This window comes from Hippoglossus stenolepis, chromosome 2 (assembly GCF_022539355.2).
Source record: "Hippoglossus stenolepis isolate QCI-W04-F060 chromosome 2, HSTE1.2, whole genome shotgun sequence".
Lineage (NCBI taxonomy): Eukaryota > Metazoa > Chordata > Actinopteri > Pleuronectiformes > Pleuronectidae > Hippoglossus > Hippoglossus stenolepis.
The window spans coordinates 15961440-15988708 of NC_061484.1; the positions used below are offsets into that span (position 1 = coordinate 15961440).

At 43.7% G+C, this 27269-nt stretch overlaps 1 protein-coding gene across 18 annotated transcripts in view; it reads right to left on the reverse strand.

The window, feature by feature from the left end:
- The window catches only part of ptprdb (protein tyrosine phosphatase receptor type Db), a 153590-nt gene that overhangs the window by 84950 nt on the left and 41371 nt on the right, over positions 1–27269 (reverse strand). For 3 of the 18 annotated variants that reach the window (XM_035169599.2, XM_035169574.2, XM_035169541.2), the window contains exon 1: positions 6751–6917. The gene's annotated coding sequence lies outside the window, so the exon portion shown is untranslated. Of the gene's footprint in view, positions 1–6750; positions 7113–23294; positions 23340–24596; positions 24673–27269 lie in introns of those variants that run through there. The other 15 variants (XM_035169516.2, XM_035169497.2, XM_047342058.1 and 12 more) reach the window with 11 other exon arrangements.

Sequence of the window (27269 nt, forward strand, 5' to 3'; positions counted from 1 at the left end):
ACGATGCCAATCTCCACACCAGGGGGATGTATTGAATGACGGGTCTAATTTAATATTGAGATATTGAGAGAGCTGCTCAGGCACTTCCTGTGTCTAAAGCCTATCCAAGATTGGAGTATATGGTTAGGGAATGCTGACTCGGGGGTTTGGGATACATTAAAGAGGACAGGAAATTATTTTGCGGTGCACATTTAAGCTGAAGGACTGGCACAGGATAATTATGCAGAGACTGGGTCGGGCAGAGACTGGGTCGGTATGTTTTTATCTCGTGCTTTGCCATGTCCTATGATATTAGTTTTCCATTATGTTTATTATATTGACTGACTGTGACATCGTATCACATAACTACCAAGTTTCCCTGCAGGGATGCATAAAGTTCAGTTTTCCAGGAAATATTAAAACGTAAAGGGCCGCAAAATATTCATGCAATATGCGATATAAGCTCTTCACATGCACACGTGTGCATTCTCATCAGCAAATAAATGAAGTATACTCTAATCCACCAGATACAGTAGGACATTTCAGGTCAGGTTTGTATCTGCATTCAAGCCTGTGGCATGATGTCCTCTGAGAACAGAATGTCTAGTAATTTTGAATGTTTGGTGAAGTAAAGAGATTATTCATCGTACACACACATGCACCTGCACAGGGATGCACCCGCCCACACACTACTACACACTCATACAGACCACATGGCGCAGGGATACTCACATCCTGTAGACTTTTAAACCTTATCGGAGGTCAGTCTTTACTCTGATCGCTACACACAGAAAAGCCCCTTAGACAATCATGACTAACAGTACAGGCTGCACACACACACATGTGCGCACACACACACACACACACACACCACACATCATTTAATCCCAGGTGCCTTAGGGAGTCTGAGGGAGATGGGGAGGCAGAACATAATTCCTGAACACGAACAACAAGAAATGGGATTTGTGTCGGACTCTCAGCCCCCCCAGAGAGAAGGAGAGCGGAAACCGACGACAACAGGATGGAGGATAAAAGCAGGAACAAAAGAAATGGCTCGGCTCGACGGTCTTATCCTGATTCAATTGGCAAAAATAAGGAAAAAAAAGACAATCAAAGTTATTAATTACAAATCTACTGACACACACACAGTGGTGTGAGGGCTAATCCCGGACCGGCAGACGAATTAGGAGCTGAGAGAGACACTAATAGAATTAACGTGTGGTGGGTGATTGGTGGGAGCCATTTTGAGGCATCCTGCTTGGCTGCTGTTGTTTGTGAATGGAGGGGTTGTGAGACTCGGCCAAGGACTGAAGCTCAGCCGTGGCAGAGACAGCGGAGGTAGAGACTCCTCCAGAGGATCCAGAGCAAACACTCTCCGCTCATATAATGGAATGGAAAATTCCTCGCCTTCGGCTGAAGTATTCATTCAGGAAAACGCTCATATAATGTCCGATTTGCTACTCCGTCGCTGATTGATATAGCACAATAGCGCTTCGTACTGGGTTCTCATAAAAAGCTTTTATATTTATTGTTCTTAACACTGGGAGGCAGGAAACTCTTTCAAAAGGAAGAAAAGAAAACTCTGCGGGCACATCAAGTTTTTCCTGGACCAGCAAAAGTGGTTAGAAAAAGTTAGCATGAGCAGCTGAATAAAGAAACGAGTGCCACCTAAGGAACATCATTTAAGAGAAAATGTGAGGAAAATAGCTGCCCATGCTCTGTGACTGACAAGTTATCTCTGGGAAAATACCACAGCGGTGACCGCCTGCCGCCAAAGACTTTGCCAGAAGAAAAAGAAAAAGACGAAAGAAAAAAGAAAAAAGAAAAAACAAAGGTTTGGGTGACTGCCAATTCAAGTGAATAACGTTAAATATTCTTTCGCTTCAAGAACTGGAGCAAACTCTGGCTGATATCGTTTTATCTATATACGCTGCAGAAAAGAAAGCAACTCATGACAGCGATTTCACAGACATCAACAGACCGTTACGTCTGTGTCGATGGGAAAGTGATTAAAGAGGGGAATAATAAGATATAATGCAAACACTTGTCACACTGCAGGCACCACTGTATAAAGAAGGGAGAGACGATGAAAGAGGACATAAAAGGGGATGGAAAATCCATAAAACTAAAACTAGAGGAAATTAAAATATATAAATTTGAAAATGAGTAAATAGCTTTAGGACGGGGAGGACATGGGGACCTCAGAGGGCCAAAAGGAGCGCGGCGGCAGACAGCAGCAAATCCTCTGGCGGAGAGAAAGAAGTGATGTGGAAGTCCTGCAGTCGTGCCACTAAGCCCCCGCTGCAGATTAAACTGTGTAGTTGTAAGGAGGAGGAGGAGGAGGAGGAGGAGGAGGAGGAGGAGGTGAGGTGAGGTGGGGAGAGGCAGATAGAGGGAGAGAAAGAGACAGTGGGAGAAAGAACTGCAGAGGGGAAAATAAGGCTTTGTGGTCTGGCACCAGTTGGCTATGTCAAACTATCGTGTGTGCCACGCCGATAGAAGGCGAGGGAGAGGAGAGGGAGCGGAGCACTGGGGAGACAAAAAAAGACAGGGAGAGAATAATTGAAGAGGAGAATAACGGAGGAGGAGAACAAGAAAAAGATGGGGACAATAACTGCGAGGAAGAGGAGGAGAGAGGGGGAGACACTTCAGCCTTGACTGTGGAAGCGCTCGACTTGTTTGGCTCAGATAGTTCATCTGTCTGTTTGTGTGTAAGTGTGGTCAGAATAAAGAATTGTTGTGGTTGTGCCTGGCTCCTTCCCGAGTGTCTCCCTCTGATTGGAACATGAAGGGGAGGGTGTGTGTGTGTGTGTGTGTGTGTGTGTGTGTGTGTGTGTGTGTGTGTGTGTGTGTGTGTGTGTGTGTGTGTGTGTGTGTGTGTGTGTGTGTGTATGTGTGGGGTCGCCCAAACCACAAACACTGTCATTGTCTTTCTGTCTATTCTATATTTTGTCTGTTCCTTGTTCCATATATCCCGTATCTTATGTCTCATCTCTCAAAGATCAAACACAAATACACACGTGTGCGCACACACACACACACACACATCATACACAGAAACATGTAATAAATATGGAAATCTGATGCCAGTGCGTCTCTGTTATGGAGTAGTGAACAGAACACAGCCTTGAGCAAAAAAATGTTTTGCCTGCTATGTACTTGCCACAACAACACGTTGATAAAAGAAAAAGAAAAATAACACGAGAGGAAACACCTTGTACAGAGAAAAGAAAAGATAGAAAGCAAAAGAGGGAGAGAGGAAGAGAGAGAGAGAGAGAGAGAGAGAGAGAGAGAGAGAGAGAGAGAGATGGCTACATAGACAGAGATATAAACCTGCTTGAGTGGAGAACAGATGAAGGGAGGACAGTCTTAAGTTCAATTTTTAATATCGCACCATATGCTCCTCTCTACAGGTGAATACATCTTTGCTATTAATGACCACTTCACAGCCAGTAGGTTAAGTTACTGGATGGATGGATGAAAACAGAGCAGGTAAGAAAAAGGGTTGATAGATCAAAAAAGACGATAACAAGATGTTACTGAATACAGGCCCAGATGTTGGAGACGTATGAGGAAAGTTAGTGCAATCTTAAAGTTTGACGGAGAAAAACACAGGAAGGCAGCGACGCGGGTGCGGCAATGGACAGATGATCGGGGGGGGAGATAGATTGGAAGCCGCCCCCCCTCCGGCTGTCAGGTAAATCAATAGCGGCGCTGTGCCTCCTCCACTGCTCTCAGCTGCTCGTCCACCTCCTCCACGGCTCTCGGCTCTGTATCCCATCACTTTCTGTGAGCGGCCACGCAGCTGGATGCTGACTAACTGTAGCTGGAGCCGGAGCCTCCCGCCTGCCCACTCTGACCGTTACAGCCTGTTCCCACCACAAGTCTGTCTCTCAAAATAGCCTCTTTGAAAACCTGTACGTACACACTGTGATCCTTGAGCAGCAGCCCTTACATCACAGCCAACACAGTGAATAAAACATGTGATTATCTTCTCGCTCCTCTGAATGATCACGCAACAAATAAACCTGATGTCAGATTTTAAAAAAGGAAAAGGAGAACTTGTCTCCTCTGTGCTGTTCTTTTCTCAGCCTGCGTGGCTCTTTGTTTGCAGCAGGGCGAGTTGACCCGGGGAAGTGATGTGGCTCTGTTGACCTGCTTTAGCCTGCGTTGGCCTGATCTGTGGGAACCAGAAGCCCAGTGACTATAATTACCAACCCAACTCATAACATCCCTGACCTTAAACTCACCTCCCGCTAACCTGACCCAACCCTCGGGCCAATGACATGGACATTCACCACATGTATATATATATATGGAAACATGCGCTTGCAGGGCAATACACACTTGTGCACACAGGAGTGCAGAAATGCGCTGACAAACATGTAATGCACAAACACACACTCACACACACACAGCTGGCTCTGCAGACACTGGCATCCATCACATCTTGAGGAACTTAGTCTCTCTGAGAGGAGGAACAGCTGCAGTGCGCGCACACACACACACACACACACACACACACACACACACACACACACACACACACACACGCACAGATCAGCTGGGTAAAGCACTTGTTCTTCCACAGACTGGCATTTGACAAGGAGCCTCTGAACTCAGAGCAGCAGGCTGTGGTCGTAAAACACGTTGCAGTCCACTAATGAGCCTAAACATATCCACAGAGTTCCGCGGAGTCCGTTTTTAAAAAACTCAACGCATTTTTACATCATATACTTATTTTGTTCACAATCCTTAACTGTAAGAAAATAATCACCCTCACTTGCTTGAATGGCAAACGGTCTGTATTTATGTAGCAATTTGCTCGTCTTGATGACGTTAGCGCACAGTTCAGGTTTTTGCCATTCACCCATTCACACACACATTCACACAGTTAATCCACAGGCAGCACTTTCTTCCTGTGAGGGTTGGGGTTCAGTTTCTTGGACACTTCCGCATGTGGAACGGGGGAAACTGGCATCGAACTACCTTCTGGTTAGAGGACGACCCGCTCGACCCCCTGAGCCACATAGCCGTTAAATAGAATGTTTATCAGTTATTTAGCCGTTAAGGTAGATGTCATGGTTTTCATAGCAACACTTAATATGGATTAAGGCATTTAGCAGACAAAGTGTATGTATAAACTGCACATATGAGCTCAGGCAAACACATGAAGGCACCCCTCACTCTTTTATAACTACACATACACAACAATGGTAACTGAAGTGGATTCAATGTGTGGCTGATTGGTGAGGAAATTTGAAAGGGTTCATTCTGAAACATCAGTAATTGAAACTTACTTTAGTAATAATAATAATAAGGCAATCAAGGCCACTTTAAACTGTGAGAAAATTGTTGTAGTTTCAATTATTTTCCATCGCTACATGACTTGACTTAGTCAAAAGCACACAGGTCTGTCACAACATTGAAACCAGTGTCTGATTAGTGTGCACCGTGTATGTATATGTATATGTATACGTCTCGCTCTCACACACTCGAGCCTAATTGCTGTACAAGTACTTGCGTGATTGATTTGTGAGCCGGCGAGGTCTGTAATGCTGACAATGTTTGAGCTAGACTGCTGACTACTGTCCAACACACACACAGACACACACACACACACACACACACACACACACACACACACACACACACACACACACACACACACACGCACAATCTTCAGCACATTACAGTCATTGAGTTATAGCAGTGGCATGAAGAGAAATATAAATGTTGTGTGTCAGCAGGTATCAAAATAACAGCAAAGCTAAACTGAAGACAATCAACGCTTCACAGGTGAAGGTGGATAACGTGCTTCAGAGAACTCAACTACAATCATTTGGTTCTTTTTTTTATTTAAATCTCAACTACTCTTTAACTTGTGTCTGAATGGATCAGATACAAGCTGGTGGAGGGAAATCCACAGACTGATATTCACCCCTATGATCCACTGTAGCCTATTTGAGTCTAAAGTGTTCATGCACTTTGTGTCTGCATGCATAGGCTTCACCATTAAATGTCCACCCGGTCAGCTCTTTAGCCGATGGCATGGCTCGGCCGTGAGAAAATACCTCTGAGCATGTTTTGAGGGGGGGAGCACCAAACCTCAGTGCTCACTGAGCGTTTACAGCCTCCTTAATCTCTCATCAGCATAAAAAAACTCATTTTATGAGCCGCCCTGAGGCGAGAAGAGCTCCAATAATCTCATAGTAGATTTGACAAGGAGGCGATGCACTAAAATAAAAATGTATTTACTCTGTGTTTAAAAAAACAAAAATCGGTGGCACCACAGGATGCGAAGGAAACAAGCTGAAGCTCAGTCCTTTTGCATTGGAACTCCTTGTATGGATACCACCCAGGACAGCAATTACAGATTCCCAATAAACAACCCTGATCAGGTGATGTTAGAGATCAATATGAACTGGCTCCAACATTACAGAAATACCACAGTGATTTTCCATTTCAAACTGGAGCCGAAACACCAGTAAAACAAGTGGGATACTACCACACTGCTCATGCTGGGAAGCGAGAGATCATTTGGTGTCAGTCATATGTTTGATATCCTCCAGCAAACACATGCACACACACACCCAGGGTACACACACACACACACACATATCGGATCAGCGGCGTTGAAGGATGGGGAGACGTTGTCATGAGAAGTTGACGCTCTGATGTGCATGTCAACAACACGACAACACGCACACCCACCCACACGCACACACACACACAACCACACTGGGTCGCGCAACACGACAACACACTCACCATATCAGCTCCCTGCGCTGCGCAGTCGTTGGAAATAAAAACAACTCGCGGTGTGAATAGATGGAAGCTCCGTCGTGTGTCTGCGTAACATCCACCGTGGCTGCAGCCGCTCTGCCCAAATAATCCCGCACCGTGCGCCTCTCTCTCTCTCTCTCTCTCTCTCTCTCTCTCTCGCTCTCTCTCTCTCTCTCGCTCTCTCTCTCTGTGTGTGCGCCCCCTCCTCTTTCTCTCTCTCCCTCTCTTTCTCTCTCTCTCTCTCGCTCCAATAATTCCCTCCCCGGTGAGTGCACAGCTCGGTAAGGTGGCTGTTCAACGCCCCCCCTCCTCCTCCTCACCCTCGATGTGGCGGCTGGAGTGAAGTTCGGGGCTGGTTTTCAAGCGCGTAATCCCCGCGACGATGTTTTTTTTGGGGGGGGGGATCCGTGATGTGGTGTGGAGACGTCAAGAGACTCCCGAGCGCCTCTGGCATCACCGCCTCCCTACTCTGCCTCCCTCGCTGCCTTCCTCCCTTCCTCTCCTCCTCGCCCGGTGAGGGATGAAACCGTCCCGATGCACGAGGAGCGGAAACTGTGCTCAACATGGAGCCCTGCGTGCACTGTCAACCTCCAGCCAGGCGGCCACACGCTGACTTCAGTGGGGGTTTATTGTTTGACAGCAGCAGGGGTGCAGGGGAATCAAATGCAAGGTTCAAACATCAGGTGTATGGAATCTATATCTCATTGAAATGTTGGTCAGCTGCACACCTCTGGAAAAGGATAACCTGTACTCAATAGGACGTAAGAGGAACCCTTTCAATAAAACAACCTTACATCAACTCCTGATTCAATAAGGTGCACTTTAAAGTCATAGAAGTGAATTATGAGTCATATATTTCTGATCTCCTGAACCATGCATCAGGTCTGCTTTCTGTCCCCATGCAGTCAGAACTCAACATGGAGAAACAGTGTTCAGTGTCTATGCTTCACATTTGGGAAGCGAGCTCCCAGAGAACTGAAGTTCCGCTGCAACTGTTAGTTCTTTTAAATCAATGCTGAAAACGTTTCCTGTTTGCCGCTGCCTTTAATCAAATCAAATACTTACTGATTTCTTATACACTGCCCTGTTGTCTTCACTCGTCTATTTGATATTTTATTTATTTATTTTCTATTCTTTAAGTAACTCTTTTAATTTATTTCTTATTTTAATGCTTCTTTTTTGTATTATCTAATGTTGCAAAATTTTACAATCTGTCATGATGCCTTTTATATTCTATGTAAAGCACTTTGAATTGCCTTGTTGGAGAAATGTGCTATATTAAACTTCCCTTGCCTTAATAACTGTTAGCTCTGTAGCTTTGAGCAATGACACAAATCATGTAATATATTTTGAAAATGATTTCTTGTTCAAGCACTTATCTGTACTTCAAAAAAAGCTTAGAAAAGAAAAAGCTCTTAATTCTCATTTTTATATTGTTAATATTGGTAGTAAGTGATTAGGAGAGGGGCAGATGTCAGCTGGGGCTAATGGGGCTAATACCCCCCCGGCCCCAAACCTGGTTCTGCCAAAATTAATTTTAATTGAGAAAAAAATTAATCTATTTTAATGTCTGCAAATTTATGTGTGTAAAGTGTGAGTTTTTATTTTATCTTTTTATTGTCAATGAGATATTTTAATGAAAATTCGAACTAACTATACTGGATAAAATCTGTCTATGAAGCTGTAGGTTGTTTGGAGGTGGAGATTAGTCATGGGGACTTATCACAGGCACAAATGATGCGTGGACACAAATGGAGTCGATCTAATCTTGAATGAGGAGCCGCTCCTTGATAAACTTGGATATTGCCCCAGCATTTCATAGAGTTATGACATTTTAACCAGTGGTTTAAAATTTGGTCTGTATAGCAACACAGGAGGGGATTTCTAAAGCGATCACAGAATAAGAAAATCACTATAATTCAGCAGAATGGATGTGAGAATGGCTTCCCACTAAAACCAGCTTTTACAGCACCGACAGGGGTTTGATGACCGTGAAATAAAGTCCAAAATCCACCCACATGGGACAATTTCAAAGGGCTTAGGCACCAACGTGAGTTCGCAGGCGAGTGATTTTACTTCTACGGCAAATTGAGTGTAATTCTACTGCATGGATTTTGTTGAAACTTGATCCAATAAAAGCATCCAATAAAGGTTGGGACGACCCCCGCCCCTTTTTCCCTGTCACCCTGCTTCTGTCTGCCTTTCAGGTATATACGAGCTGGTCTGTGACAAGGTAGATGTGTCAAATGAAGCTAGCAAGCCCCTGTCTTACATGTGAAAAATGTGTTGCCTGCTTGATATGACGTGTGCCCATTGCACAATGGAAGGTTAACAACTTTTTATTAGTTCTATCATTGTTTTGACAAAAAAGTCTCCAAAAGAGGTCGAAAAGGGAGGATGGACTTAAACAGGAGTTTTCAGTCTTTGAGCACATGCTTACACACAGACACAAACAGACACACACACACACACACTTATTTGGGCGTGCTGACCTAGAACACAATCAGTGGTGCAGCAGATTCTCATCAGCGCAAAGTAAATGAGATGAGATGGAGGAACATAAACGTGCGTTTGTTGCAGAAACTCCTCAGCTCAGTGGCTGCAAGGAAACACAACCTCAGGCGGGGGACACACACACACACACAGACACACACACCAGGGACAGAGAATAGAGTTGTGCCCGCTTTCATCGGCACACACTGACACTCACAGCAGAATAACTCAGCACAGCAGAGACAAGGGGCTTGCTATTGAGATAACTTGACTTGAATCTAGAGCTGTATTTGATTAGCCTCATGACATATAGCACCACACTGGGCACACATTTGCACATTGCACATGCACTCAACTGCAAGCATGCTCTGTCAACCTAGAGGATGTATGACTCTTAATAAAAACGTCCTGCGTTGCAAATTGTGCTGCATATGTTTTGTTGCTTCACACCCCAGTGCCCCCTCAATGTCAAAATGTATCTACATTACTATCTGTCAGCTCTGGATTAAATATTCAAGTGATCCTCTGATAAGGATGTATGGTTATTTGGGTTCAATATTCATTTTGTGTGTGTGTGTGTGTGTGTGTGTGTGTGTCTGTGCATGGATGGATGCTCCCTGTATGTGAAAACATGAGACTCTCCACAGACATGTTCACCCAGGTTCACACGCTCCCTGCAGGCATACAGTCAACCAACTCATTTATCAGTTTTCAATGTTTTTGAAGTCATGCATGAACGCTGCCTTACCCGCGCCTCTCTCTTTGTCTGCAGTAGCTACACCAGCTCAACAAAAAGTTCTCTCAAAGCCTGTGACTTGAGCAATAAGTCACAGATTTCTTTTTTTTTTTTAAATGTGCACACATTTTCAACCAGATTACACAAACTGCAAATTTTATTTTTCCTCGCTTGGATAAAAAAAGTGTCAGAGCGTCTTCTATATAAACGATATAGTTTACAGAGAACGATGCTGATAAGAAATGAATCCTGCAAAACTCACTTTCATCTCGACTGCTACCCTTCCTCCGCACGATGTTGCACAAACACACAGTCACTTGTCCTTCTCCTGCCTCCTCTGTCACTGGCTCTTAATCCTGTTTCATTAATCACCTAAACATGTCCTCCATCACCTCCCCTCTGCTGCACAGTTGCACCATATGCCACACTCAGAGAAGTGGGGAGGGGAACGCTTGAAATTGAGTAATTTGGGAAAGGGATGAGGTGAAAACAAAAAAACTATAATATATTACCTAAAAACTATTTTACGTTGAGAACAACAGAAACGGGAAGAGACACGATATAAATTTAGATATACAATATGTAACTTTGGCCACAAGGGGACTATCAATCCAAACAATAGCGTGGGATCACTGGAGTTGTTTTAACCACGATTGACGATGAAGATCTACCTGACACAGCTCATGTTCTTCAATGAGTTCATGTATTAAAGTCGTATTTATGTACGCAGCAAATGGCAATTAATGATCATGATCCATTATGAGTGACAGCTAACTGGCTAACGTTCACCTCTGAGGTTACTGCAGAGACGGGCAAAGTCACGGGTAAAGCAGATATGATGCAATTAAAAGTCGACCAGAAATTAACTGTCCCTTTTCCTTAAATAAACTGGGGATTTCTCTGGGTTTGGACATTGTTGGAAACGTTTGGAATGCAAATATCTTGAGGGTCAACGGTTTAACTTGACGTGGCCTGCATATGCTAGTGAAAGAAAAAGCATCTTTTTCAGTTTTCTCATTTTAATGGGTCTAAAAGTTCCGGGTATCACGGGTCAACTTTGGCCTGATGGTCACGATAGAGGAACTGGTGAACTTTTCCCAGGAACAGTTACAGCTTGTTTACACACTGGGCACAACAATGGACTAATGGGGGGGAAATAGTTTCCACTGTACTGTACATCTTGGACTGACCATTACCACTGTGACAGTGGACCTCTCCTATACAGCACAAAGCGTGACTCATCGTTACAGGAAAAACCCGAGTGCAGCCAATAACATTAATGATGGCTCCATTAAACTTCGGTGGATACCAGCAGGGCCATGACAGGGAGTCAGCATGCTCAGTGCTCGAGCCTTGAAGTGGAACAGCAGGAAAACCATCATTAGTTTTATTACTTTTACACCTTTGACACCTCTGACAGCTTAGACAAGACATTTCAAGTCCAACCACTGCTGTGAGTGAGGAGCATTTCTTAACAAACGTGTCAGTCAGCTGCTACACACAGAAAGACCTAGTCTACAAAAGCATGAAAGTAATATTTGATAAAGCTATTGGTCAATTGACAGAATATTGATAAGCATTAATAATCATCAATAATCATTAAATGATATCACCAGTTCTAGCCTCAAAATGTGATCATATTCAATATATTATGAATATTATAAATGTGAGCAGTGTCAAATATATGACAAAAATACATTAGAGCTGAAAACATGACTAGATAAATAGATGTGTTCATTGACAGACTATTAAAATTAAAAACATTAATAAACATTTTGTTAAATAACACATTCATTTTTTTCAAGCAACAAGGTTCAACTAAACCAACAGTTCTACATTCAAATATATATATGATATATGATATTATATTATATTAGGAACATAATAAATGAGAGTGAGGAGTATTTCTTTAAAAACTTGTCGGCCCGGCTGCCATAAACAGAACGACTGCAGAGTCTCCAAAAAACAGAGCTGAAAAATAAACATGTATTGAAAATACAATTATTTGCAGATTTTCAACACACCCTTGCCTGACATGATAGAGAATAAATTCCACTGTGTGTAGAGCGTAGTGGGCTACAATATAGATGAGTAATTGGGTGGCTGTGGACGTAGGAAGTAGTGCGGGTCCTCCACTAGCCAGAACGTCGGTGGTTTGATCCCAGTCTTCCCCACTTTGCGTGCCAAAGTGTCTGTATCCCTAATTTCCCCTGACGGCTGTGCCTGCAGTCTGAGTGATGTGTGATAGAGAGAGTGCTGCACATAGATGCACTGTATGAATGTGTGTGTTACCGGGTTACGGACCATTTACCTTAATATGATAATGTGTAAGAGAAAAATTTGAAAACACAGCGACTCAGAAAACGGGTTCTAGTTTCATCACCTTGAAAATCTCATGACTGATGAGCAGCGTGCAGAGCAGCAGCCTATTAAAAGCCATGACATTTCAATAATTGCCTCTGATCTCAGCATCATAGAGAGCCACAGTTCCACCGACAAGACACAGGCACACACACACACACACACATGCCTTAATAATTGATGATGAACACCCCACTCATACACTTGACCCCCCCACCCCACCCCACCCGCTTCTCCAACAGACTCTTGACCCTAACCCCCATGCACCTAAATGTCCACAAAAAACAACACTTCTTAAAGCTTCAAAGATTGATGACTTTATAATAGACACACTTCCTTCCTCTTATATGGAACAGCGCTGTGTAAATGTGACTCTGCACGCTTCCGTCTTCACACACACCCTGTCATTATCTCTTCATTCCTTCAGGCACCGACTCTCCAGGGATTCTTTTTTTTTTTAACCCAGAGATGTGAGGCTGCTCACCATTAGTGGCTTGGCTGGTATTAGAGATGGCAGCTTCCCTATAGTTGCACCTGGGCAATTACAACGATAATTTCATAAAGAGAGAGCAAATGCAGCTAACAATGAGAGCGCAAGCAGGGATGTAAGGGGAAAGGCTGCTGGCTGGCTGATTATAACTACATGCACATGAAAGCTACAGCCTTATCTGTAATCACAAGGATATACATGGATAACAGCAATTTAATGGTTTAAATTAACTCTACGTGTAACCTTTCCTTTCTTCTTTTCTATTCAGGCGATAAAGAGCACTGATTGAGTCTCTCTGACTCCTCTTGTTAACATGTGGATTTGGCTGCGACAATGAAAAGCCTCCTAAAAAGGAAATTCTGAGCAATCAGTAATTGATCAATTTACTGGAGTTGGAGCAGAAATGTGTTTTTAATCTTTATATAACTGTGAAAAAATCGACATCGCCGGCATTGACTTTCATAAACACAATACACATGAGCTCGGCCCGGGCTGAATTATATGTTATAGGCTTAGAATGCTAAGCAGCATTGCAAAGAAACGGGGGAACATGCAGTGTTGTTCGCTTTAATCATGCACAGGAGACAGATCCGTTGTGTGCCACAAAAGGCAGGAAGGTACGATTCTGCAGAGTGTGCGTGTGTGTGTGTGTGTGTGTGTGCATCCGTGTTTGTTGTTTGTGTGTATGTGCAGAGTCAGAAATCAGGGAGTGACAGTTAAAATAGCAACACGATGGGGAACAGCCTCGTATTCCTAAAGCAGCTTTTATTGAGCACTAAGGCGGGGTACAATGATGAACATCCACGCTGCTCTTTTCACATCGGGGAAATTGCATTTGGGAATATAGAGCAAGCTGGTGTGGTGAAGTACACAACCCCTCCTCCACACGTGCATTTCTATTTTTTACCGTACTGTGCATTAGCATCATATTTACAAAAAAGTCAAAGCTGCGCGCACACATCACACACATAGGATCTCATTCAGTCTGTGTACATGGATTGGATGAGCTCCCTACTATTGAAAGAGCGGAAATGAGAATCGGCACAAACAGGAAGGGAGAGGGAGAAGAGAGGGGTAAAAACACAGCGGAGAAGAGGAAGTGAGATGGAATATAGCAGCGAGGAATGAATGAGCAAAAAAAACACCTTTCACTTGCTCCATGCTTGTATTACTGAGGCTGACAAGGTTGGCGACGATTCATCAAAGTGTGACCAAAAGGCACATCACGATTATTTTCGTAAAAGGGAAAAAAATCATTTTTCTGATGAGTTCGGAGCAGATGGAGTCAACAGGTTCTACGCAAATGGCGAGTAGACAGATCATTAAGCAGTGGCTGCTGACTCCATCAAAATGAGTGACAAGCTAAGCAGCTAACGCATTAGTGAAGCATGGTGTGGCTGCACTGTGCAGGGCTGCGGCCGCCCCAGACGGGTGCATTAACGTAAAATGAGAAGCACTGGGAGGCTATTTGGACAAAATACTGGCATTCTTTTGAGGTTATGCAGTGAATCCAGAAATTATGCAGACCCTTTTATATTTTGTTATGTTGTAGCACAATGTGTAAATTGTTTAATCATCAGTCTACACTTAAGCAAAAAACGAATTTGGGATTGTTTTTCCCCAATTGCAAAAGTGTATTCCGAGACTTTACTCTGTACTTTGCAATTGCGGCTTCAAGCATCGAGCTTTGCACACGTGAATTTGGGGATATTGTGGCAGACTTCTCTGTCAGTGGACAAACCATTCTCAAAATGAACATCATGAGGTATTGAAGAAGATATGAAAACCCTGTTTGTCAAGTGAGAAGTTCTGAAGAAGAAGAATTTTCTTATAGACTTCTAAAGAAACCGACTTCCTTTTGCAGCCAGTTGAGTCGCCCTCTGCTGGTAATTTGAGAGAATACAGTTTTGAGGCACTTCCACATTGGCTACACTTTCTGGACCTGGAGTCTTGATACACTTGTGTATACAGTCTATAGATGCATTGTCTTGGCTGTGAGCTTACGGTAATTGTCCAGTTAGGAAGTGAAACTTTAGCCCAGTCTAAGGTCCTGAACACTCTGGGCCAGGCTTTCATTATGACTATCTGAACACTGATCCATTCAACTATCCCTCAATCTTGACTAGTCTCCCCACCACCCTGCTTCACCTTTGGGGTAGTATTTGGCAGTTGATGAGCATTTTCTCAGACATGACAGTTGGAACTAAATAGTTCAACCTTGGTTTCATCAGACCAGAGAATCAAATTTCTCAGAGTCTTGGAGAGCTTAACGTGTTTTCATACGTCTTCTACCGAGGAGAAGCTTCATTCTGGCCACAAAGTCAATATGAAGCCCAGTGGGAGAGGAGTGCTGCAGTGATTGCTGTCCTCTTGATGGTCTCTCCCATCTCCACACAGGCTCTTTGGAAATCAGCCAGAACCACCACTGGATTCTTGGTTTGTCTCTTACTGAGGCCCTTCTCCCCCCTAATTGTTCAGTTTAGCCAGGCAGCCAGTTATTGAAAAAGTTGTGGTCATTCCAAATTTCTTCCATTTAAGAAATAATGGAGTCCACTTTAGTCTTGGGAATCTTCAGTGCAGCAGAAAGGTTTTTGTAGCCTCGATCAAATCTTGTCCGTGGGTTCTGCAGACTTTTTTCCCGACCTCGTATAGTTTTTCCTCTTTTATGCATTGTCAGCTGTGAGACATTATACCATCAGCTGTGTGGCCTTCCACATTAAATCCAATATATTTGACCACATATGACATTTCATTTGTATTCCTTTTCAAGAAATGTTATGCGTCATCATTATAGGTTATTGAATGCACATTGATGAGGAAATGTTTTGGCATAATTTATAATCCTTTCTGAATGTGCTGTGTATGTCAGTGTGCAGAGATGCATACATTATAATTCAGTACAATTTTGGAGAGGATTGGATATTCATATTCTATGAACACACACACACACACACACACGCACACACACACATGCACACACACACACACACACACACACACACACACACACACACACACACACACACACACACACACACACTGAAATGTCTACAATGCAGGTAAATAGCTTATTTACGTTTACATAAATGCAGCAATGACAGGGATATCAAATTCATAAAGCTGTCAGTTACATACAGTACGCGTTCAACTAGCAATTACTTCTATACACGGAGCAACAAAGGCAGACAGCAAAATCAGTGCTTCACACACTCACGCGAACACACACACAGGTCACGGAGAAGTGGCTGTCACTGTGATTGGTTCCTGCTGCCGAGCGCGAACCCACGATTATCTGTCATTATACACCACAGCAGCTCTTGCGGGCTGGATGCCTCTGCATGTGTCTGTGTGTGCATGTGTCTGTGTGTGCATGTGTATATGCGTGTGTGTGTGTGTGTGTGTCATAGTGGGAGAGATTGGCAAATTGCTGGTTATGTTAGCGTACTGAAAGAAGAGAGGAGAAATGTAGAGAAGGAGGAGGAAGGGGAGGAGGGGGGAGAGTTTGAGGAGGCCAGACAGAAATATGCAAAGTGGATATACAAGGAAGCGGAGGAGAGATTGATGATTATATTTGACAGTTGTAGAGAAGATGGGATCACGGGGAGCCGCAGACCTCCAGCGAGCTCCGTGCCGCTGACATATGTCTGGTGACCAAAAACATGGCTGATGCAGCAGGCCCGAAGCGTAGATGGCCACAGATTGAGGCGCTCAGTCGGAGTATGACTGGTGCTCCATCATGTAAGACCAGTGTGCGATCGCGCCGTGGCCGGTGTGCGGACAGATTTTGAAACGTTATATGACAGCTGTATCGCATATCGCTTTGCATTTCAGCTACGAGAACACACAGTGCGCGGCCTCTAACTGCTCTGATTCACAGCAGCGCACCGCTTTCAACAACTGGCAAATTTGTTCAAATTAACAAGGCGTGCGGTGGAGAGGTGAATGGTTCCCTTTCGTTTTCACCGCACACAGCTTTATGATATGGGTCAGGGTTAGTTAAACTCCCTGAGCCATTATGGAGGCTAATCGCACCACAGCGAAGGCAGGGAGCTAATATGACAATTAGGTGGAACGTTTTTAAAAAAAAAAAATTTTCAGTTTAAAATATAGAATTGATTTGTTTTTGCCAAATTCATAGGCAGTGATTGGAAATCTTTCAATACCACTGCTCATATTCTTCTTACTGCTTTTTGACACAGAGGAAAAGCACAAACTGAGGTCAGTCACCTTTTGTGCAAACTTTTTAAGTCGATTTGGTGTTAAAATCACGTTACAAATAGACATCAGTTAAAAAAAAGTTTGGAGAAACAACACAAAACTGCAGACCTCATAACAAATGCTTTAATTTGCATTAGTTTGTTCCAAAGAGATGAAACCTGTCCACAGTACTGTGAATATTCAGGATACTAAAACACTTTAAACCTTTACATTTTCAAAGCTATAATAATCAGATGCTCACTACCATTATTTCAAGGTGGGGGTAGTAAGGGGGAGGGCTGAGGCTAAGCTGGAGTTCAGTAGGAAGACCATCTTCTTGCACGTGCCTCGTAAGTCACATGCACACTTCCCTAGTTCTCTAGGCTCCACTAGCTCATTCTCTTTTCAACCAATCACAAACTAACACTAAATTGTCAAAGTTTAAAATGTTCTCACTCCATCCTGTCATTCCGCTGTCCTGCAATCACTGAGTGACCTACCTCTACCCCTGCACAACCTCAACTCCGGATACCCAGTCATCTCCTGCCGCCCCATCTTTGTGCTCCTCATCATCACCAGTGTCAGGTTCCTTCATATCCAAAGCACCTAATTCATAGGACTGCTTTCATGGCGTTCTACTTCCTGCTGGGCTCTAAAGTCTATTCCTCTGTTCACAATAAATGTCATTCTTGTTTCTCTCCTGATCAAAATGATCTTAGAAACCTGAACACCTCAGCACATAAAACTGAGAAAATGTGTGACATGTTAACTTTCATTTTGGGTGTACCTTTAATAAATAAGGGGTTACCGTATGCCAGTTCTGCTTTATCCTCTTCATCTCTCGTGGGACATGGCACCTCCCTGAGCACCCCACATTGTTCCCTCTTGTTGGCAAGAAGTTGAGCCACACTGCTAGGTAATCTCATCAAGTCCTTCGGTCAGAATAAAAGGTCCTTCAGAGTCTTCCTTTGGACGGGAGTCAGTCTCAGTGGAAGCTTTACGTGATCTGCCTCCATTTAATACAGGTCCTCAGCCATCGCAGTCATTTCTGTCCTTTTTTAAGTGACAGTGCCCGTGCTGTTGCTGCTGTTATAAAGATAGACTTTTCTTTCAGGCCATGCCGGTGGCACGGCTCTGGGGATGGCAATACCAGACTATTTTGGTCACGACTGCAATATCTGAATAACTATTGGATGGATTGCCATGAAATAATATCGAGGATAAATCCTACTGACTTTAGTGATCCCCTAGCTTCTCCACTAATGCAATGGGGTTGACATTTAGGTTTTGAGTGAAATGACTTACAAATATTGGACAAATTACTATTACTAACTGGTTCTCACATCCAGGTGCCCATAGGGATGAACTGAAACCACTCTGCTGATCAAAAATATGTCATAATGCAAAGCCTTTAGGAGGAGAAAAGAAGAGGAAGAAAAGTAAAATAAAACTAGTGTTTTTCCTTATGTTATGATTAAAATGTAGAAATAGTAGCTAAGATTAATGCTGGATAATGATGCCATGATAGCTGACTGCAGCCCTGTTATGTTGGCCCCAAGGGGCCCCTTTAAGGACAAGAGGTACAGATAATGGATGAATGGATGGATGGAATTTTAATGGCAAGCCAGACTTAGAATGCAAATATGCAAAAGTACAAATACTGTAATGAAAAAATAAAGTCCTACATAGAAATAATCTTGACTTAAAGTATTAGCAGCAAAATATAGACAAAGTATTAAACTAAAAGTAATGATTTGGTCCCTTGGACTATATTATTATATCATTATATGATTAATAGTGAAGCAGTAGTGTGTAAGCAGCATTTTATTGTAAGAGCACCAAATCCTAGCCTCACCCAGGGCACCAAAAGGTCTAGAGGCGGCCCTACATGGACCTAAATTATCATAGCATCCTCCTCAATAAATCCATCTTACTGTACATTCTTAACACATATCCTGTGTGTGTGTTTATGAAGTATGACACTGATCTGTCTCTGCCTGTTTTACAGCTATGCTTCCATAATCCCCCATCCTAATCCACTGCCTATGTGTGTATCTGTGTGTGTGTATCTGCGAGTGTGTGTTTGTGTGCGTTGTCTCTTTATGTCTGTATGAGGCCTGTTATTTAAGCGTTTGGCTTTCAGAGGGCCTCTCTTTCCCACGCCTTCCACACTATATGTAATACCATAGATAGCCCTCCAGTCATCCACTCCTCTCCATCGAACCACTCAACACAATGGCCTGGACAGAATCACTCGGCACTCCACAGTCGATATCTCCATTACCATTACAGTCAACAGAGTAAACACAGTGAAAATTGAATGGGTATGGGTAATATTACTTTAAATGAACTGATGAAATGGGTGCAGTGATGATGGGAGAGAGTTCAGAGAGTGGTTGAACATGTCGGAGCAACTGAAGGATAGAAGAGCAATGCAACAAATCAAAGTTGGTCTCCTCGCAGTCTTCATTTCTCTCATTGTCACATCCTTATTAAAGGGGGGGAGGTTTTTCTATCGATCATACAAGGGATATCTGAATTAACATATTGTGTATGATTTTTTTCTCTCTTTAAATGAATACATGTTTGTTGTTTTACCTCCACCAAGGAGGTTCTAGTGAGGTTCAATGAGGTTTTTAGCTGGATGACTCAAAAACTAGAGAAACGATTTCCATGAAATTTTGTGGAGGGGTTGAGCAGGCCACAAGGAAGAACCCATTCAGTTTTGGAGAAGATAAAAGATGGATCCATGATTTTACTTTTCCATTTCCTTAACAAGGTGAGATATGCTGTCAGCCTTTGCGGAGGAATGTGCTCTCCGAGTGCCCTACTAGTTATATATCTTATTTTAATTTAGCTCATTCTCTTGACACTGTTTACATTATATGAGCAATAGTTCCCATCATAAAGGTGGGGACCCTCACAAAGGGAAACATTAGATTATAGACTTTTTTCTAAAGGCTGCTTTTTCATATTAATTACTTTCATGCCTTCAGGTCTAGAAAATATACAGAAAAAACTCAGTCCAGCTCCACAGATAACAGTGGGTACACATATGCAAACCATGATAACGTTTTACACATTTTAAGAGGTGGATGCCATGATACTGGGGCATCATGGGTGTGGTTGCAAATGTCTTCACAGCAGAAAACGTGAAACGCTGCATTTCATCCTGGTGTTAAGTTACTCTTTAGGAGGCATTTTTTTGACTTTTATTAGAGTTTAGACAATAACAGATATTGAGGGAAAGGAGACATGTAGAAGAAAGAGAGACAAGAAGGATCATATAAAAATGACCAGCTCTCCTCAGAGTGCCTGATAGTGAATAAAGAGAATAGTAAGAGGTTGATGAGAGGGACCCTCAGCAATGATAATCCCATTAGCACTGTACTCCATGTTAAGTCTCCACTAATGACTGATGTGTGTGTATGCGTGCGTGTGTGTCACATGTGTGATCATACGCAGTGTGTGTGTGTGTGTGTGTGTGTGTGTGTGTGTGTGTGTGTGTGTGTGTGTGTGTGTGTGTGTGTGTGTGTTGTGTGTGTCTGAGTCTTTTTCGGACCATCCTAATTATCAGATGTGACTCACGTGAGGGTAATTACAGCATCTGAGACGGAGGGAACAAGGCTACGAGTGACCCAGAAATCCACAAGCTAATGAAGCGATAAGACACACACACACACACACACTCTCATTCTTTTTCTCATTCTCACCTCACACAGAGAAAGTCGGGGACACAGCGGTGGAGAGAAAGAGACGGATAAAAAGACAGAGAGGGGGAACAATGTTTCCTTCAGACTACATTAAAGGGCCGGGAGATTTGGGGGGAGCTGTCAAAAGATGCCCCGTCAAGCGGCTTCTAGCTCAGCCCTTGTCCAAGAACCAACTAATCTGGCTGCTCTCTGTTGTCTGTCATATCTGGCCACGGCTCCACAGCACTGTGGTCCTCTTCCACAGGCGCGGATTAAGCTTGGCTACCCGAGACTAAATTCTCTATTGAAGAATCATCTAGGTGTAATCCCTGTGTGAAGCCAGCCCTGCTTGATACAGCATATTGTATCCGTCACAATGGTTATTATACACAGGAGGCTGCACTTTCTCTGGAGATACAGCGTGACAAGGAGCTGCTGTGTATCGGTTTATAGGAGCCTCAGGTTTGCTTTAAACTGTCACATAAAATGAGATCAGTTCACTTAACGTGGCCTCCCGGGAACACATCAACTAATTCTGACAGGTTGTTTCATAACTATAAAAATATTCAAATGTTAATACACTCACATATATCTTTAATAATCTTATATTTTTTCATATTTGCCATAACATTTAACATTTATCTCATTAAATACTCATTAAATGAGAAATGGATGCTATTTCACAGCAGCCATTTAATAATGATAAATGTACTTTTTTTCATCCTGCTTATCCAAAAACACTTATCATCTAATTAGAATTTAAAAATAGTAAATTGCTAAAATTATTGCAACATTATCTCTGAAAGAATATTCCAATAGAGAGTAGAAGGGAATTTAACTCCGCCAGGGCTCAATAGTCCCCTTAAATTCAATCAAGCTGCACCAAACTCACGAATATCAGTTCTCTTAATGTGCAGGTTTTTCTTTCCATTGAGATTAATGAATTATAAACGGTGAAAATGTTGAAAAACTCCACATCTCAATGATGCCCTCTGATCTGGATCTGCACCAAATTCTGATGACCCATCCAAGTTTCGTGGTAATCCATTCATTTTTTCTTTTCATGCTTAATCTTGCTTACAAACCCATGATCTTATTTATGAATGGAATGTCTATGGGTTGTGCACCAGCTGCTGTGCACAAAAATATAGTGTCTACAGAAAAGAAAACCGTCTTCTAACTAGATGTTGATAACACACAGAAGTGGAACAGAACACCATTTTCTCTACCATCTGTTCCAGACATAAAAGACATTTAGAAATGCATGGATCAAAGATGCTGCATCATCATCCTCAATACTAACTTATTAAATAGATCAGACAATGGCATCCATCCATCCTTCCATCCATTAATCCATCCATCCATCCCTTAGAGGGTTGCTCAGGTGCTGTAGCCAATCCCAGTTGACATCGGACAAAAGGTGGAGTACACACTTTACCGTTTTGTAAGTCAGTATAGAGGGGAACTGAAAAGTCAAACTCAACAAACAACCCAATGAAGGTTTCAGCCAAAGCAGCATTGGGGGGGCTTGTGACCCCTCAAAACGAGGCTGCAAGACGTGTCATGACGTGTTTGCACTTCAACCAAGTTTTCAACAATTTTCATCAGGTTTTACAGGCCTGAGGATGTCAAACTGTCCCTAGCAGAAAACAGTTTTTTTCTTATCCTCTTAATAATCTCAGGACCCCCAAGATCCATTTTGCAACCTCTTGTGGTGTCTTGACCCTCAGGCTGATAACTACTTCCTCAGAAAACAAATATCAGCAACCTGAAGTTGCTTTGTATCTCAAACCACTCTGCTCTCACCCTTTCCCTGTGCTCGCAGAGCCAGAGGGCATCTCTCCTGCTTGTACTGGTTTGCACAACACCTCCACTGACGCCGCAATTTGAGTGATGAGCGATATGAAGTGCGACCCAGTCATGCAGGTGGTCTGTCTGGCAGAGCAGGTTACCCTCAGCCCATACTCCAGCCATCACAGGTTCCCTGTCTCTGTCGCACCTACGCAGACTGAACGGGCATGTGTGTCTGAATGAGTGTGTGTGTGTGTGTGTAGGTACATGACTGTGCGTTAGAGTAAGTTATCTTGATCAAATCCCAATTACACAGATGAGTGTCTCTTCAATGCTCCACTCTGTGTGCGGATACACAAACAAATAAACGTCACGGGAAACACGCGCACACACCCACTCATGCACACGAAAACAGAGACAGACACGCACATGCATGAACACACTCACACAGGCCTGGAGGCACCAGGCACTTCATTTCCTATTCCACCCCCTCTCCTCATCCTCGGCACCCTCATATTCCTCTCCGGCCTCCCCAACGCTCAACTCTCAGTCACTATAGCAACCTCACACGGAGCGGCTGGCAGCCAGAGGGCTAATCATGTCATTACAACATCTGTCAGGAAAACACACACACCCACAAACACGTACACAAGTGTATACACAGATGCATCCCCAGCAGTGCTTGGATGCAGATGTCCGTGCATTGAAGTCCACACACGCACACACACGCACACACTTTTTAAAATAAGGTCAAAGATGACTTCCCTACCTTTGCTCATGGTTCATCCTGGTTCATGAAGTTGAGAAGTGGGAGCTGAAATGGAAGATATTCTGTTAACTGTCTGCACACACGATCAATCAATGAAAAAAAACATATTGACTTGTGTTGACTTTTTGACTATTGACTTTTTTCCTTCACAGTTTTCTTTTGGCCAGGAAAAGTAATTTGCCTGAAAACCTGTCCAGGATGAGACGGAGAGATAAATGAAGGCAGGGCCTGCACAGGGAGGGATTCTCTGCTGAAAATGGGCCAGTGAAGTCTGAAACATGCCTGCTGGGTATGTCGCTCTGCCGCCACCTGTAGACTAGACCCGGTACTCCAGCTGAAAGAATTCTCAGGACGGTGACCTCAGGAAATTCACCCCAGGAACTACACAAAGTGAGGAGTAGCCGAGTTGTGCAAAGTAAGCCACTGCTGCGGTGGATATAGCTGTAGACCTGCAGTGTTCCACATGCTGTCTGATTCAAAATCAATCCCCTGGATGACGTCTCACTTGCTTTACTGTACGGTGCATCCGACTCCCAGTGAAACGCTGCACACGGCTCAGTCTACTCTGTGCATCATCTAACAATACTTTCAAAGAGTTTGATGAAATCTATTCTTGTTTCTTTTTCTTTTTAGTTTTTTGAAGTTTGGAAGGGCTTGCAACCGAAATGAGTCACACACACAAACTCAACTCAAACTCCAGCCAGCAACAGAAAAAGGAAAGTGCCACTCAGAGTAACACACACACAGAGCCTACGTGCAGCCTCTGCATCTTTTAACAAACCAAAGAGGGGTGAGCGAATGCTTTATATTTAGAATTATGACGCTATGCCAACTTCAGTGCTAACATGAGAGGAAAGCTCAGCGATGCGTTGGGGAGCTGCACGTTCAATAATGTATCAGAAGCAGGGTTTTAAAAACAGCTGGGGATCGCCGCTCTGTCTTGTCCCGTCTGCCGGTCTGTCTCTTTGCATGTCTCTCCTGCAAGCTGTCCGGTGTGACGGCAGCAGATTTGCCACTCCTGTGGGGAGCTGATGTTTGGTTAAACTTTCATCCTGTCGACCGTGTCTTCACTCGCTTCTTTCCGTCCCCGAGGACGAGTCTTTCTCTGTGCTGCCTTCGCTCTCTTTCTCTAAAGAAAGATCCCCAACACTTTTAATTTCTTTTCTGTACTCCTTCCCTTCCTCAGTGGACACGCCAAAGCCTTTTATAAACAGCAGTATAATCCTGTGTGTATATATATGTGTGTGTGTGTGTGTGTATGTTTGTGTTTTTGGAGGTCACAACACGACAATCAGTGCATACCTGTCTCAGTGCACACGTCCACTGTGCTGCTTCATCCTTGAGGAATGAAAGAACAAGAAATCTCCAAAGAATTCTCCTGCAAAACAGAAGAAGAAACAAAGAAAGAGAGTGAAGAGGGGGAAGAAGAAGAGGAGGAAAATAGGGAAGGGATTAGGAAAAGAGTCTTAGCCCTTCACAACTCGATGCTCTTAAAGCCAACTCTGGCATTTATACTAAGTTCTCAGTGTTAGTGTCTGCTACCACTTGCCTTTGCATCTGTGCCTGTGTGTGTGTGTGTGTGATAGCATTCAGACCGAAGCTTCCTACGTGCACCCTGAGTTCAACTGCTGCAGCAGAGTTGTTCCAAAAGCAGGTTGGGTCAAATGGACAGCTCCAGCTCAACTCTTATACCGGGAGCTTTTAAGGCTTTTAAGGCTTCCATGCCGGCTTCTCACAAGCCGAACGTGGGGACGTGAGGGGATGAGGGGCGGAAAAGCCGGAGTGGGAAAAGCATGCGGCACCTCAAGTATGATGATAAGAATACACTCTGACAGATCAAAAGGGGTTGAGTTAGGACGCATGTGGCTACTAGCGCAGAGGCGTGTGAAACATAAGCAGAGAAAGACTGTATACACATTCTCACACACACACACACACACACACAACTCCAGATGTTACCCCTGTGTGTTTTGCAACTGCCGTGACCCTGTGTTTGTTATGCTGAATTCTTCTGCCATCTATGGAGTGCAGCGGAGCACACCGAGTCGGAACAAAATAAAAATCACTTCGCTGGTGGAGAGTGAAATGAGGATGGGTCTCAAAGGATCGTGGGCAGTCGCACAGTCATTTTCTTTGCTATGACTTCCATCCTCAGCTGAACCTTGAGGCCCTGCACCCTCTGCAGCAGTCCTGTGAAACATATATTGCTGTAAGGCACTTTTAAAACTTTTTTTTGATTTAAAAATCAATTATGAGGAGTTATGAAATATTTTAATTCCTGCCCCCACTTTGTAGAAGGCTGTTACACTATGATATAATGGGGTAAAGATAACAGGGAGATCACACGTTGATTATATTAAGATGCTTAGAAAGATTGTGTCACTGGCAAATGGAGCAAGGTGTCATGACATATTATCCCCACTAGTCTGTGCTGTTACACCATTCCTGCAGTTTGTGCTGCTGACCGACTTACTGAATAAGAGTCGATGATGGCAGCATACATTAACGGCAGCATCTGATGATCTTGAGATCATGACTCGAGTTGATGATGCAAATGAAAACTGGGACAGAAGTCTTTATTGTTGACTTAGTTTTTTTTTAATTGGGATCACTCAACTGTTTTCAGGTTGGGGTATCAACTTGGCATTGAATGCAGACATAATTTGAAGAATCCGTGTGTCTTTGCTGTTGCTGCGCTGATCTGACGTGTGATAGATTTCAGCGCTGCCTGAGCGAGCATATATACGTGCGCAATGGAAGACGTATGTGCGAATGCCAGTTCACACTTTATTTCCAGCTGATCACACGCTCCTCGTCGGAATCCTCTCCAATCGCGCTCTGTGTTTCTCCTGCAACTATCTGACAATAGCCGGAGAAATCACCTGGGTGGAGGATTATTATAAGCATCGGTTGCCTTCTATTGTGGGCTCCAGTTTTCCTCTCCATCACGTTGTTTTCCTGTTCGGTTTCACTGCTCCCCGGTTGGAAACCACCTTGTTAGTGAGCGTGTGCTTCACCTGTGCTGGCCCAGCAGAAGTAATTAAAGCCTTGGCAGCCCTGCGCAGGAGAGGAGGAGGAAGTGTTTGGAAACTAGATCATTTGGAAAGCTCATGTTGGCGCAAGCAATTTCGGTTCACAGCTCTCGCACAATAAGCTGGGAGAAGTTATGTTTATCCTCCGTTATTTGCAGTAGACACTGCATTACTGTGGTTTCCTCCGCTGATTTCCATGTGATTAAGTGGCACCCGTGGTGAACGTCTGACTGCAAACCCTTTTAGCTGCTTCGAATCTGCGCGAGGCCTCTCGTGGGAGCCCTTCAGAGCAGCCCTCGAATCCCTTTTATGTTGATGGCTGAAGTGACTCTTCAGTGAGAGTCAAAATGTTGATATTTGCCTCGTCTGGACTTCGCCTTCAAGGTTTTCCGCTGTCGGCAGAAACGACGCGGGGCATTTTAGGTCACAGAAGAAGGCGCCTCCGCATCCTGCTTTCACACCACGAACACAACTATCTCCGCGCAGCAATGGCCCAGATAATTTTTTTTCTTCTCTTTTTTTGATGTCTCAACCTAACCAGGGCAGCCCAGTGGAACTTTGGTTTACTTTGGTTTGGCTTCACTCGGCATGTGTGAAACACTCTTCTTAGGTTTCCTGTCAACTTGACTCAACATCAAGGCAAGTGGGTAAGCAGGGCGGAGGGGTGGGCTTCAGATGGCTGTCTCGTTAAGCCACACTTAACGTGGAGAGGGTCGCAGCAGGACGGCACCTAACGCTGACATGGTTACCTACGACCTTTCTCTCCAGACACAACCTTCCTGGAGCTGCAGCGTCTCGTCTGACCACGGCGGTTTTCAAATGTGTTTCAAGATCATATGCTCATCAGCGGAGTCATTTTTTTTAGAAAAACACATTACAGTAGGAAACTCAATCAGTTTGCTCAGGATGTCGAGGTATCGTTGGGCAACAGGGACCCTCAGAG